Source organism: Anas acuta, chromosome 12, assembly GCF_963932015.1.
Source record: "Anas acuta chromosome 12, bAnaAcu1.1, whole genome shotgun sequence".
Lineage (NCBI taxonomy): Eukaryota > Metazoa > Chordata > Aves > Anseriformes > Anatidae > Anas > Anas acuta.
In genome coordinates this window covers 7,005,935-7,021,595 of record NC_088990.1, presented here as the reverse complement: position 1 = coordinate 7,021,595, position 15,661 = coordinate 7,005,935, and the positions used below count along the sequence as shown (strand labels likewise).

Genomic DNA, 15,661 nt, shown 5'->3' with positions numbered 1-15,661 from the left:
CGGTGGCTTTGGTCAAGTGGGAGGAGTGCACAGATCAGGGAAGAACTGGGGCAGGGAGAACCTGCATGACTCAGCCAGGCGGCTGCACAGCAGGAGCTGGAAACTTCAACGCTTAAGAGCATGCACACGCAAATGCCATAATGTTTTGTAATCCTACAGCACTTTTAAAGTGCTCGAAGTGCTTCATAAATATTAATGAAGCAGCAGTACCCACGAATCAGAAGTATCAGGAGGCAATCTCACTTAATGTTTAACTATGATAACTCAGGAAGCAAAAGGTACTCTTAAGTAGCCAGATATCCACACGTCTTTTCCCAGTCCCAAAGAACCCTGGCATAATCCTGCAGTCAAACTGCATGGCAGTGAAAGAAGCCAGTGTTCAGGATTTGAATTCAGGCTCCTTTTTCAGCGTGTGACCTGATGCCTTGCACGCTGCAGGCGTTCCCACTTCAGCTGTCTCCATCAGCCATGCCTTGTTCACCAGCCAGCCCTGATGCAGAGGTCATCTTACCAAAGTTAACACCAACTTTTTATGGTTGTAAATTGGAATTTTGTGCTTGAATTGTCTATATGCCACCCGTAGCATTATGGTTGCACAAATTCAGCAACTTCACCTTAGAGTTCATGTTTTACAACACTAATTTCCCTTAGAAATATCTATCTATACATTTAAATCACTTATTAGATCAACTAGACTTGCCAAGTTTCAACAAGCTACTCCACTTTCTCAGCTGCCTAATTTCAAATTCACCTTTACATATAAAAGGAGGGAAAAAGTCATCACTGCAAGTAAGTGAGATGTGATGCTTAACATCAAGGCTTACTCTGAGTACACTTTACAATACCAGCTGAGGGCCAAGAATCATGAATTCACTCCATAACACGGGAGAATCAAGGAAGGAAAAGGAGGAAATCTAGCCAAAACTTGGAAATATGTATACCCCTGATTAATACAAGGCTACTAGGAAAACGCGCATGTGAAGTCACACCTTGTTTAATACAGAGTAAAAGCCAAAGTCTACAAGAGCCAAATTGAGCTTATTCTGTGCAGTGGCAGACACTGAAATAGAGCAACATTACTCTTTCAACATTAATAAAACATGTTGTATACAGAGCATTTTTTTCCGTCCTTGAATCCTTGCCAGCTCATAAGCTTTTCATGGGAACGTTGAAATGGATGTCGATCAGAGCCATACCCATATGAGTTTTACATTTTACCACCACTTTGAGGCGAGGGCTTTCCCTCAGCCTCTCTCACATCTGCAAAGTTGTAATTTTTTGAAAAGCCTGATGAGCTAAAGCCCAAAACACTCTCAGCCTGTGAAGATACATGAATTATGAACTGAAGTCAGGCCTTGAAAGCACTATGAACTCCTCCACCCGCCAAACCGAAGTTCCTTGGAGGTAAAATTTTATATTTTCTATAATGAAAAACACTAGCTACTTGGTAAATAAAGTCAGAGGTCACCTTATTACCCAGAACACTACATTCTCTTTCTCTTCCCTCCCCATGCTCATCAGCATCTGCCTTTTCCAAGCCCTAAGCTTAATTTTTCATAAAGTTAACACTGATTCACAGAAATACAGTGAGCTTGGAAGTGCTGGCATCCAGACAAGTGCTTGATCATTTTGTTGTTGAATCTAATGGGATAGTTTGAATTTAAACAGAGTTGAAAAACTTTATAAAGACAAAGGGGCTTCTTGTTTTCCTTTCTAGTACACCAATTAAATACAACAGACTAGCATGGAAACTTCTCTACAGTGTTAGGATCTGGGAACTACTCCCACCCTCTAGTCCTCTACAAGACTTTTTGCAGCATGCTATCTGCTACTTTACCCTTTCCAGTTTAAAGGTTTTGATTCGGACTCAAGCTGTATAAAGCCAACTGGGGTGGCAAAGTTCTGCTGCAATATATGTGTACATTATATATACCCATCCCATCACTGACACAAATTTTAAGAGGTATGAACTTGGTGGACAACACCTTAACTTCAATAAAGGGGGCAAAAAGTGAACAGCCTACATCCAAGTAGGTCCGTCTCTCAGGTCCCTAGGCTGGGAACATCAGTGCTTTTGTATACCATCCTTGTTTATGTTTATTCAAATAATGACAAATATTAGTTTTAAATTTATATTCATTGCCTTATAAGATGTTTCCAATCCTATCAGGATAAAAAGCTTATACTAAACAAAACAGTTTGTTTATACTACTGGTACAGCTAATAGGAAATAATTAGAATCCCACATGTTCAAAGCAGGACAAAAAGCACAGGCTCTCTCGCTGCAAAGGGCTGCTGTCTCTGGCTACCCAGGGGCCAGAAGGGCCACATGCAGGTCACAAGGCTTGCAAACTCAAATTGAGAGAAGCTGCTTTGCAGAACTATGGAGTCCACCGAAAAAGTCACATCCACACCGAAGCCTGCAGAGAAAAAGCAAAACAAAACCAAAAAAACTACCCCACACTTTGGCAGGGGTGTAATGGCTAGAAACGTGGGAGAATTAAGGAAGGAAAAAAGGAGGAAAGCTAGCCAGAACCCAGAAATACATACGCTCTTGGTTAATACCAGGCTACTACGAGCAAGCAGATGTGAAGTCACGCCTTGTTTCATTCAGGGCTAAAGCAAGGGACTACATCAGGCAATGAAGCTCACTTGGTGCAACGAGAAACACTGAAATAAGTGTTTAAAGACAGCAGGATGACCACCTCGAGTCACTCCATATATTTGGTATTCACCACTCCCTTATTAAGCAAAGTCCAAAACAAGGATATTTATTCTGCTACTCTTATTATGCCTCTACATCTGCAAACACGTAGAAGTCAAAGGTTTAGTAACTGTGCTTAGATGCAAGTTAATTTCTGGCAGATTCAGCTGAGTGGGACCTACAAAAACTAGCAGGAAAATGTTGGGATTTTTACATGTTAGATCATTGTAAAGTAAATTTTCAGGTGCGGATAGATAAAAAAAATAATTCTATAAAACACTGTATCTTTTATCAATAAGTGCTGCCATTGATAGCTACTCATCAAAACCTGTCAGGGCACAGCACGTCCTTACATATGTGAGCAGGAGGAGAGGTCGCTTGCAGTACGCAGCCAGACACAAAGGGACGAGTTGCACGGGTAGCACAGCTTACCTCAACAGTCCCAACACAGCAATAGAAAAGGATGTTCAAGAAAGCTGAAAATGAGTTTTAATGCTACCTTAAAATAATTGCTCATGCACAAACCAGTTACTGATGTAGGCACTCGAGAACAGAGCAAAGACAGAGCATTGGCCTTCAAAACATCCTGCGCTCTCTGTCCTTCTTTTGAAGCACATTAAGTATATGTTTCTATAAAGGCATTTCTGTGTGTGCAGGCCCTGTATTTTGCCTCATACTGATTTTGTACTCTGGATCAGGATCACATTCACATTCTGTGCAAAAACAAGCAGAGCAAAGCTCTCCCTACAGCCAATGCTCTCCTCTGTGCTAGGACCACGAACAGAAATTGCATGAAAGAAATACTTAAAATCATGCAGACATTGAGAAATTTCCTCCACACATTTTACACGCCCTCTTGCCTAGTGACAGAGCCAATTCTCCTCTCTACCTATAAAGTGCAAAAGCATTTCCCCAGTTTGTAGATGAACGACAGCAAGTAAGTTTTTGAAGGGGGAAGGAGGAGAAAGGCAGCACTCAAAACTCCAAGGATTATTTACGAATAAGCTGGAGCCCTATAAACTTGGCTATTGAAGAAAGATAATCTGCTCTAGCTTATGCCAAGTGGGTCAGACAGAGGAAGAATCTCAGCGCTCTTCAAAGTCAAAGCAGATGGGGAAGTGAATAAGTGCCTATGTGAGCAAAGAGGAAACAAGCTTCTGTTCATTTTAGCTTGTTCCAGAGGTTCAGTTTTCTACGCACCGTCAAAAAAGGCAATCATTTAACTGACACGAATAGAAAAAGCTCACTTCTGTAACAAATACTGGGAGAACTGCACAGTAGTTTCTTAATTATTGCTATCTGTGCAAAAAAAATCCCAGTGTCTGCAGATTGAGAACATTGCCCAGCTGGGCAGTTGGAAGACAGGTAAAGTGGGGAAGACGTGCTAAGAGGCAGAGGCTCTAAGAAATGCTCTTTCCTTTGTGAAAGAGGCAAAATTTCTCTTAGAATTAACATGGAAGCTTCAGTATCATTGATATAAATATTTATGTGGCTGTAAAGTGAGCTACAATTAAAGCATTTAAAAAAAAATTAACACATGAGCTTATAGCCATTTTTTCCCCTTTGAAATTAAAAAAGAAAGAAAAGCAACAGTCCACACATGCCACAGAAAGAACATACATTGCATTCCTTAAGAAGCTCAAGCTGACCTCTTGGTCCTTTCTCAGGCTTTACATCGCTAGACAAGATCTGGGCCAAGACCATTTCCATACCCAGGGATGCATCTCTGTCTCAGGCTAACCTCATAATTCAAGTGGTGAAACCTAAAACCAACTAATCTCTCCCATGGTTGTGCTTGTGGGGCTGGGAAACCCTCCATCTGCCTCAGCAAAATAAAAAGACCACTGGATGCAAAATAAACAGCACATTAACCACACAATAGCCCCTCTAGTCAATGTGTTTCATGCCACCCACCAAGGGCAAACAATTTTCTATCAGATCCGTCCCCCCAAAAAAAGATGTTTCATACTTCGAAGAAAGAGAGCTTGTGCAAGCCGACAACATGCAACTTCTTTTGGCTCTGTACCAAGGAAGGACTCCCTTCCTCTCTGCATTCCTCAGAGTTTTGCAAGCTTTCTGGAGTCAGAAGAACCCTGAAGAAGCACAGAAATATAATTTACCATGTTGCTTTTTTACCAGCCACTTTTGAACTGACAGTGCTGCAAACAGTGGAAGAAGAAAGAGATTTTCGTGGTATAATTTGGTGGGGAGACAGAGAGAGACAAGGGCACACTGAGGAGATGTTGGTCTTCCAAAGAAAACCTCCAAGAGTAACAGGCATCCCTCCTCCACTTATACAGGAGGTGGCTGTGACCTACATCAGAGATTGCACTGGTGTCTCCATGAGTGCATTTTAACCATGACTGCTTCTGGGAGAGCCAGAGCTGGAAAACTGGCATGAAAACTCCCCAGAAGAGGCACTGAGGGGTTGCACAGCACCACCACACTCTGGATACACGTCTTCACTTAAGCAAACTCAAATGATTTTCGGATATTCAGGCTGGCTCATCTACAGCATGGACAAAACAGGAACAGGGATATCAATTCCTTGCTCCGCTGTGTGTGTTTATAAATCCAGAGATTAGAAGTGTGGTGGGCTTATGTGTAATAGTAAGGGTGGGCACTTCAAAGTGAAGTTTATCATTTTTTTCCTATTATCAGTTATCATCGTAAGGCAAAAAGTTAATCATCTTGTTTTAAATAACTTCTTATCATGACAGCTACACTTGTTAGCAAAGGTATCATTCTGATAGCAACTTTATATGTTTTAAGACAAAAATCGAGGATTCACCCATTCCTCTCTCCCCCCTCTAAATAAACAACAACAAATGTTGAACTTGAAGCAGACGTTAAGTTACATTTGCTCTAAGTCAGACTTTTTCTCTGTGCTTTGGTATAAAAGAAGAAAACAAAATGTACAAATTAACAGAAACATCAAGTATTTAATACCATCTCCACAAAGATTTTTTCTTCTGAACAGCACATGCATTTGACCTAGGTCAACACAGCAGGGCAGGGAGCTGAAAAGGGATCACCTGATGAAACCGAAACACCCTTCCTCCGAGCTGCACTGCAGAAATCACAGCCGAGCACCCCGACCACAGCACACACAGTAAGAGCCTTCTCGAACAGCACACAACCTGTGTCAGCACTGCAGCACTCGTGCAAAAACTCAATTAAAATAAAGGAGTGATGATCCTTCGGAAAGCGTAGGGCTTCACCAGGCTTCCACTGCACCAAACAAAGACCATCTGAGATATTAAAACTGCTACAAGAAAAAATTATTAAATCAAAAGGAGGAAAACAGTGTCAGCCTCGTGCGCGTTTCGTTGCTGAATAATGACAGTGTTTACCTTTCTAGCATAAAGCATTACTGCTCTGGACCCGACTTTAAAGCAGAGTACACGACAGAATTAATTATGTCCTTTCCTCTTAACTACCATTCCCCGGGTTATTTATTAGCCAGCTCTGCATATATTCATAGATGTGTCTAATATACAAAGTTAAAAGGCTCTGCTCCTCGGCTGGCTTTAGAGCCGCTGCCCAAACGCCCGCCTGCTTGGCGCAGCCTGCTCCCCGGAGCTGCGGCATCAACACAGCCCCAGGCTGCAGCTGGGTCACCCCCAGGCTGCCTAGCAGAAGCCACAGGCAGGTGGAGGAGACACAAACGAACCACAAACACGCTGCAACGGGGACATGTGTCCATGTCCTAGGAGTGAGGCATCGCTAGATCCCCATGCACACCCTCCCAGCCCCAAGCAAGCAGCGGTGCTGATGAAAGAAGTCAGAAACCAGGAGTTTTCCTGCACGGACGCCTTCCCCATGCAGAAGGAACACTGGGCTCGCTGCAACCTCCTTATTCTGACAGCAATGCGAGCAGCAGGGCCATGGCATGAAGGTCAGGAGCTGCTGCTCCTGCATCCGGAGGAGCAGGGCCAGTCCTGAGCACAGAACACGGCTCTGAAGTAAGAGCCCCCCCTTCCTGCTGGTGGGCTTGTGAAAGAGTTTCACCTCACCCTTCACCTTCCAGCAAGATCAAATCAAAGGTGCAAAGAGCACATGAGGAGACGAGCTATTTCAGACGTACACAGCTCTGCCGAGGTATTTTCTGAGAACTGGAGAAACGTGCAGTATGCTGGCATGGCCAGCAGCAGCCAGGTTGTACAGCCCATGCCTGCCTGCAGCTCATCAGCCGCCTGGCAGAGCACCCAGCAGGACTGCAGGGCCCACCTTAGTGCAGACCCCGCAGCTGGGAGGCCACCAGCCAGGGTCTGTGCATCTCTGGAGAAGGCAAAAGCCACGCCACGTGAGGCTCCACGAGTTCCTGGCACAGGAACAGCAAACAGATCCATTCGGGAAACTTAGCTAAATGGAAAACAGAGGGGAATCCAAGAGCCTCGCTGGAGTTTTCCCTTTTGCTAAACCAAGTTTTGTAGAGGAACAAACACCAGGGAGAAGCAGGCTGAAGCACGCTCCTGATTTAGGACTGGATTAACTTCACTGAGGTCCGTGATCTCGAGGGGCCAAGGCCAGCAGCTTATGGGCTGAGCAGCCACTGGACACAGATCAAAAGGGAGAGAGGGTGGGTACAGCCAGGGGCCCGGTGGCACAGAACATTGAGAAAGGAAAACTCTTTCACAGACCCTTCTGTATTAGTTAGCACAGATGCTAGGATGCTCTACTCCCATCTCAGTGCTGCTGTCACCATTTGGCCTCCAAAAAGCAACTCCAGCTAGGACACCAAAGAAGCTGTGTATCTGTAAGTGAACTTGTTGCCTTGCGTCAGGGAGCAACCAAATCTTCTCTCCATCACAAAGGAAGGAAAGAACAGTGCATTTTGGCACAGCAGCACACTGTTGGCCCTTCCACCCATCATGCAGACCACTGCTGGGCTATTTAACAGCACAGGAGCAAGATTTCCAAGGGTATTCAGGAAAACACATCTCAAGATTTCTGTGATTTGTCCTCACCGTCAAAAACTGCTGCCTAGAACTATCGAGGGAACAGAAAGGGATGGAAGAGAGGCGACTGCAGATCTGGAAATACTAAGACTTCAGTTTCCTAACAAAATGACGTTAAGAAATACCAGTAAAACAAGTTGGCTTCCAAAAAAAAAAAAAAAAGAGGGAAACTCTTAAAACACAAACTTTTATAAATCGATAAGATGATGCAGTAATATGCAGATGAAAGCTGTATTTCATTATTCTGCACCATGTCCACTTCATTTGATTAAATTAATAAATGAGGTCCTTATGTCATACTACAGGCATTACCCTACTTTTGTTTACTACATCTTTCTAGCCCTAACCACAGCACATGCAGTGCAGCTGGCTGGCAGCTTACAATTACAACACAACATGCAGAAGTAGTTAGATAGGGGAAGTGATTCTAAAAAAGACCCACAAAAAAAAAGTCTTGCTTCACTTACCTAAGCAAAGTTGTCATTTGAGAGTCTTCCAGTACTAAAATCCAAGAAAACGGGTCTGAAACAACAGAGAAAAGTACAAAATTTTAGTAAGCAGGATAAAGCTCTCATTTACTTTTTTTTTTTCCTTGGGACATGAAGTCAGCGATATAAAGAAAAAGGAGTACATTCACTACATCACGCTGCATTTCAGACAGTAATTTGTAAGCAAAAGGTGTTAATCAGGCAGCAAACATATCAGAAACAACAGGGCAGATTTTCCACAGGTGCTGCCAGTATTATACCAACACAGCTCCTCAAATGTCAGTCATGTTGGACTGTGTTAAAACTGGTGTTATCTGGCAGACGAGCCAGGGATAAGGCAATTAGCCAAGCTGCCCCATTTAGATTTTTGGTCATTTGTTCCTCTGTTTGTTGCGTGTTGCTGGATGCCCAAGCTGTGGGGTGGGAAGCCAGGAGGCATCCCCCACCCTCGTAGGGCTGAAGGTGGCAGGAACCAAAAGCATGGCTCATTAAAAATATCCAAACAATGCCAGGGCTTAATTGCAAAAGCCTGAGGGCAGCACAGCACAGACCAATGTGAAGAAAGCTGCGATGCTCAAGAATTTACCCTGGGCGTAGAAATTAAAAGGCTCGGAAGCGGAGGGCAGTGGGAGCATGTGGGCACTACCAGGTCCCCCCGCAATCACTGCTGCACAAAAATCCACTCAAGGCTTCTTCAGACTCATGAACTCAGACTTAAAAAACAAAGCAAAAAAAAAAAAGCCGAGCTGAATATGGATGACTACAGGCCTCCAAATCAAAGAGGGAGTTGATGACTATTTAAGAGGAAGAAGTCTTTGCTTGTTCCAAGATTAAAAACTTATAATTCTGGCCCCGGCTGAAGCACCATCATTCACCAATCTGGTACAATTTCGTCGGGCTGATCCCGCGCTCAGACAGACAGCCCATTATCAAGAGTTCCTCTATTCATTTCGCTTCCTGTTAGCTAGTGAAAGCCCCTTTTATATGTGCTCCTAGAGAGGCTGTTAAAGCCAGGGAAGACTTTCCGATGCAGAAGATAAGGTAGTTGGATTTATTCAGGAGAGGAGGAAGGGAAGCTGTGCGGGCTGATCACAGCTGCTCCAAAGCAAGAAAAGTGGAGGTTTGCAGGAGGGAGGTGGAAGACGATGGATCTCTTATTAATAAGCATTATTCCAAGAGCATTGCTGTTAGGGTTAGGTATTACCTCTCCTGATATTCAACTACAGGATCAGGATTTTGTTTTGTTTAAAGTTAGCATCACCAAGTGTGCACGTAGTTGAATAAATCAAAAATAAATACATGGACAAGGGAGAACAGGATATTTTTAACAGATTGAGCAAATAAAAAAAAATATAAATTAAATTCAAACAATTCCCAATACCGATAGGATAAACTAGCTAGAGTTGGAGGGAAGACACTGTCTAGGAAATGCTCTCCAGATTAAGACAGTTCATGTGCAATTTTCAGGGTCAGGTCCTGTTCTCATTGCAGACATGAGCGCTCAGACTTCAGCAGAGCAGGATGGTGATTTCCACATTACTTAACATGTGTCAGCAATTTTAAACAGTTGCTTTGCAGATTCTCAGAGCTAACCAAACAAACCCCACCACTGAGAGCCTGGTATAGTACTTGGCTGATGAAAAGCTGCCTGGAAACTCTATCAAGATGCTGAAAAACATTCTCCCTATTAATGTTCAAACAATCTGGTACAGTTACAATTGTTTTAAAATGTAAAAAGATGGAAAAGCAAACAAAAAACACATTTCTTAAGTTTTGAAAGGTCAAGCCAAAGAAGCAAACCTCAACCAAAAGTCAGGGCTAACAATGATGGTTGCAGGGGCAAAGCCTGCCTCTTCCTTCCCCTCTCCCAGACTATTCTTCTCCAAAATAGCTTGCAAAATAAACAAGAATCAAAACACCCACAGCAGAAAATAGCATGCAGCTTCAGAAGAAACCAGCTCTGCTATCCTTCATTATTCCATTCATTCCAAATGGACGTCAAGTCGTTAACCATTTTCCCCCAGACAATGTGTTAAATGAAATTAACGCAAGCAAAAATAATGAAATGTTTTATTACACTTCTATATGGGCAGGAAGATGTGAAACACAAGGTGATGTCTTTTGTTTGCTTGTTTTTAAAACAGGCACCAATTTGAATTGGACAGGGAGGGTGTACAAACCTCCAAAAGGCAGCAAGAAGGAATAAGCGTAGCTGGCATGACACAGAAACCCAGCAGAGATGGTCCACAGGTCCCCACGGGGAGGGTAAGGTAGGCATGTACGTAAAAAGGGACAAGGCTGCCAAATCTCCTCTTGTACGCCAAAGCAAACAGCACGACAATAGTGGGCTCAAAATGCTGTGGTCTCCTTCGGGACATCTCTCCTGGTCCCAGCAAAGACCACGTCCACCAGCACTCCTCGCTCCCATCCCCTTCCAGCAACCACCCACCACAAGCAAAAAAAAACAGAGCCATAACAAAACCTGGAGCTTGTCTTGATCCGTTTTCTCCTTGCAGCTATTATTAACCTCCTACATGACTTCAGCACAAAACATACAGCCCCTGGAGCCTGCTCTGTGCTCAGGTAATTTCTCCGACAGAGCAAGGACCAAGGAGCCAGGTGACAACAGTGGCTTCCAGCCCAGCCACCAGCGGGCTGCTTGTCAGACCTCAGCTGGGGCTCACCCTCCTCGTGCTGGGCCGAGGCATAGATATTGCCTGCTGCAATCACCGACTTCAGTTGCCAAACGCTCAGATTTAGCGGGGATTTCACAAAAAGCTGCCAAATCTCAGATCCCCCACACAGCAAGTGGGAGTGATGCCGCTTACCCATCTGCAGGCACCCTCTGCATCGCAACGTCCGAGGAGCTAATACGCTGTTAGAAACACACAGTGCACAAAAGCAATTGTTCTTATTACTTAATTTGCAGTTTAACACCATTAATAAGGGTGAGTTTATCAAAACACAAAGGGTGTTGCCTATGGTGGGAATGTCGTAATAGGATGACAAGACACAGCCTGCTCGTTCTGCACGTTTTGTAAGATTGTTGGGCCTTTCCTGTCACAAAACAACCCTTGTTGCACCAATATTTAATTAAAAGCAAGAGAAGAAAGTGCACCCAAACCTTCCCATTAGTTTTCAAGTCCAAGGAGTCCAACTCACTGGCAATTTGGAGCTGATGAACCACTGATACTCATCACATTACAAGGAAATGAAAAGGCGCAGACTAGATGGCTCCTTGGTCACAACAGAAAAAAAAGTCACAATAAGGCCAATGCCCACTATTACTTATCAGGACGCAGCTAATCTTCCTTCGGGTAAAATATGACTTCTTGCATGTGACAGTTTCAGGAAACCCAAAGACGAACAGCTTGACTGGGCTCTGATGTGTGACCTGCTGGTATTCTGCAAATCCAAGATTGGTTATTGTCATGTGCTTTGGGGTTTTTCTGGAGAACCCAAACAAACGCTCCTACTTCTAGAGACCAACCTATGGGTTTTTTCCTCCTTTACAGGCCTGGATACGGATGCACATCTGTCTAATTTCTAGCCTCTGTGCCATTAACAGTTATACTTGGAATAGCTGTGGCTGAAGGAAGCAGATTTCAACAGCAGCTTCTTTGTTGCTCCAAGGATCTGCTCCACCACACAAGCTTGCAATTCTAATGCTCTTGATATGTTGTGAACACGGACACTTACCAGCAGCCGTGCTCAGCACAACCACCTGCATTTCCCAATGCACGTTCAGTCTGCTAAAGGAGTCTGGAAGCAAAGCTGAGAGACAAGTCAAAGAAACCCCAAAATCAGAAAGCAAGCCCAGCAGATTCAGCTGAGGCTTCCCAAACTTCAGATGCTCTGGAAATAAGGACTGTCCCTCTTGCCTGCGAGAGGAGCTGCAGCACTCGCTCGCTGCTGCCAGGAGGGTGAGAGGGCCGCCAAGGCATGCACAGAAGGTTTGTGTGCACACAGAATAAACAGCCTCTGCTAAACTCCTGCAACCAATTACCAACTATTCTCCACAGAGAATACAGCATCTCCTGGCTGCTTACCTAATCCTCAGCCCCTCCTCAAGCTGGCTTTTAATTCCTAAGTCTTCCACTTTGCTTCGGAAGCGGAAGATGAATGAAGCTGGTTCACCAAACATCCTGGCTGAAAGGCAAATAAAGATGCTGCAATGGCAGTCGCTGCTGGGCAGTGAGCTAACATCAGGGAGCTGTACCAGCACCAAACACCAGCACAGGTGAGCAACCCCACCACTAAACACACCCGAAAGACCCTCAGCAAGGCTTTCCCCAAGTCTGATCCGGGTCTGCATGCCAGGAGCAGACCTGACCCGAAACACAACTGGGGACTTTCTCTGCTCGGCATCCCAGCACCAAGCTACTCCGTGATGCTAAGCAGATGCATCGTGAACATGCTGCTTCCTCTCATGTAAGGAGGGGAGACAAGGGGAAAAAAAAAGAGTCAGAAATAGTACTTATCAGAAAAAAGCAAATATTTTAAAAAGTACTGCTACTGTTTGTAGAAAGGCCTGGAAAATAGATACAGCTGAAGTTCCCTTAAACACGTGCTCGGTTTTTAAGCTGCATACCAGTCAATCTGACAAATGGGATTGCTCGAACGAAGCCGAGGGTCCCGCGCCCCCTCCCCTTCTCCTAAGTAAGCGAGCGAGAGTTTCTGGCAAAGACACTGGTGTGCGAGATTTTAACATTCCCCCTTTCCATAAACAGTCATACATCAAGCTCTAAAAATTCGCTTCACAGAAACATTTGCGCTAGTAAAACTCAATTATTCTAATACTTGTATGACACATGCAGGAGGGGTGCATAAAAAGGTTATGGTGAGCTCATTTAAGAATTTAAACAAGTGCTTGATAAAAAAGTTTTTGAATTATTCACTCAGCTCCACGATTAAATCAGGCTTCCAAAGGAGCCTTTGAACAACAGCACAGAAGAAGCTGTATTTGTAACAGGAGGGCAGCAGTGAAGTTATCGCGGTGTCTCTTGGGGAGAGCCATTCATAATTGCAGAAGTAAGCGCACACCGCCCCATGGGATGGACCAGACACTTGGGGAATTCAGACTTTTCCCTTTCTCAACCATTCTGTTATGTCCCCAGAGCTCTGGGACCAAGGCAGCTGAAGACATCAGTTCATCTCCCAGCGATAAACTTCCACAGCAAGCTCAGGCACAGCTTTGCAACTCTCTGCCCGTGAGCTCCCTGCACACAAACCAATTTTTCCAAGCCTCCAAGCCCCCTTGCAATACCGAACATTTCTAGAGAGAGGAAAAGCTGGGGACTTCAAGAGAGAGGGCGAGTGGTGCTCCACTTATCTCATCCACATGGCCTTCCCCAATCTGCTTCCCTTCTTCCATTCCTTTTTCTTCCGCATCACAGGCTGCTCTCGATAGCTCAGCTCAATGAACGCGAGCCAAGATTTCCTCTCAAAATAACCACTCCAAGACAACTTCAGCAAGGAACATCACCTACAGAAACAGTCCCATATGCTTATCACCCCCTCTCCTGCATCAGTCTGATCCCAAATAAACTCATGGGCCAGTGACACAAGGTCACAAAGCTACAAAAGCCAGGGTGTCATCCTGCTGTGACCAGAGCGGGCAGGACGAGCCAGCCTCCCACCTTTCTCACGGCATTATTTAAGTGGCAGTATTTCCTTCCCTCCAGCCCTTTTGCTAAGTACTCCAGTTAAGTATTAATGAAGTGCTTTCACACTCTGTCTGTCTGGAGGAGAGGTGGGTGTCACCTAACCAGCCTCTCAAGGACGAACACACCGCTCCTGTGCTCCTCCAGGACCATCAGGAGAAGGGCTCCTGCAGCTCGTCAGCGAAGGACAAGTTTGAGGGGGGAGAAGCACGAGCTGAAAACAGCACCTCAACAAATAACACCCAGCCTGGGGACAGCAGCAGGAGACTCACCTGAGCAAAACCAGCAGCACGTCAAACTAATACCACCAGAATTGGCCCCAAAAAGTCTCGAGGAAGGCATCTTGCCGTTTCAGAAGAAATGGGCGTCCAGGTGGTTTGGTTTTGGTATTGCAAAGCCAAGCCAGGAACAGTGCCACCAGCAACACACATCTTGAAACCTTTTCGTTGGTGTTCTGTTTTTTTGGGAGGGTAGTTCTGGGTGTTTTTTCTTCTCCTTAAACCCTTGTGTTCAGTTCTGCTCCTGTACTGTCCTCCAAATACCCCCCCACCTCCTCACTCGTACATTCGTACAGAGCTGGCCATCTGAAGCACTGGTTGTCCTGACTAAGCTAAGACCAAGCACCTGCATCACTGCAAATGTAATTATGGCACAACACCACAGCTATTTGTAGACTTCCTGCTCATCAAATGATATTAGTGTACCTTTGCCTTGAGCGATTACTTACAGTGCTGGAAATCCTGAAGAGACACTAGAGAGACAGCAGCAGCAACCCCCCTGCGTTATGCAATGACTGGGTTAGCTTTGGAATGACTCAGAGGGGAAAACAAAAATCAGAATAATTCTTTGTAAATCTGTCCAACGAAAAGAAGAAAAACTAATTCACTTCAAACTCTGGATTAGCTCACTCCAATTGATACAGGGAGGCGTTTTACACTTCTGCTGAATTGGCAGCTCAAATTCAACTTCAGGCTCCAACGTAGGCTTTAAGTCAAATTCCTAGGCAGAGTACAGCCCTTATTAGCCTGTCTTCACTGTAATTTTAATCCTAGTTAATTCTGGGCATGTAATTTATGTTATGAATAACCCTCTTTTTTTTTTTTTCAGAACTGGATATATTGCATGTAGACTTATTCTCTGGCTAGCACAGTTAAGGACTCCCTTAGAGGAATAGTATTTCACATATTGACAGAAAACAAAAAAAAAGAACTTTTAAAAAACACGCAAAAACGTTTTCATAAATGCATCACACCCAGTTGTTTTAATTTAACTACTATGCCCCAAGCCCAAGAAAATCTAGCCGTGCAGTCCTGCTTTAAACAGAAGCGATGCAATAGAAAGATTTTTGACCTTTTTTTAAATCCTAACAAGCTTTGAAAGCGCTGCCTACAGTTTACAGGAAGCCTGCAGCAAGCACAGCACAAAGTCTGCATTAGAGGCAAAGTTGCCAACGTTACCACTACACAAAACTCACCCATTTCGGCACCAGCAGCGCTGACATCCTGCAGCGGACCCGAGGCTCTGAGCACCAGGTTACTATCTCTCCTAATCGCAAAACATTCGCTACGTGTTTCCTGCATTATTTGCATCACTTCTTGGACTTTTTTTTTTAATGCCCACTTAGTAAAAAGCGACTGAGATCTCCCACTCGAACTGGAGAAAAAGCACCAAGAGCATTGACAGGGTGGTTTCCTACCCTCCTCTCTGTGCTCGCTGCTATGGTTTCATGTAATTTCCTTCTCTCCCCCAGCCCCGTTCAGGACACGGTTTCATGCACGAGCAGTTCAGTCACCACCGGGCTACAAGCCTGTAGATGAAGGCGTCCTTTCAAGTGAAGCCTGTTCA

At 44.5% G+C, this 15,661-nt stretch overlaps 1 protein-coding gene across 13 annotated transcripts in view; it reads right to left on the bottom strand.

Moving 5' to 3' along the window:
- AKAP13 (A-kinase anchoring protein 13) overlaps positions 1-15,661 on the bottom strand; it is a 216,912-nt gene that overhangs the window by 189,012 nt on the left and 12,239 nt on the right. For 12 of the 13 annotated variants that reach the window (XM_068696270.1, XM_068696269.1, XM_068696267.1 and 9 more), the window contains exon 2: positions 8,133-8,187. The gene's annotated coding sequence lies outside the window, so the exon portion shown is untranslated. Of the gene's footprint in view, positions 1-8,132; positions 8,188-15,290; positions 15,366-15,661 lie in introns of those variants that run through there. The other variant, XM_068696268.1, reaches the window with a different exon arrangement.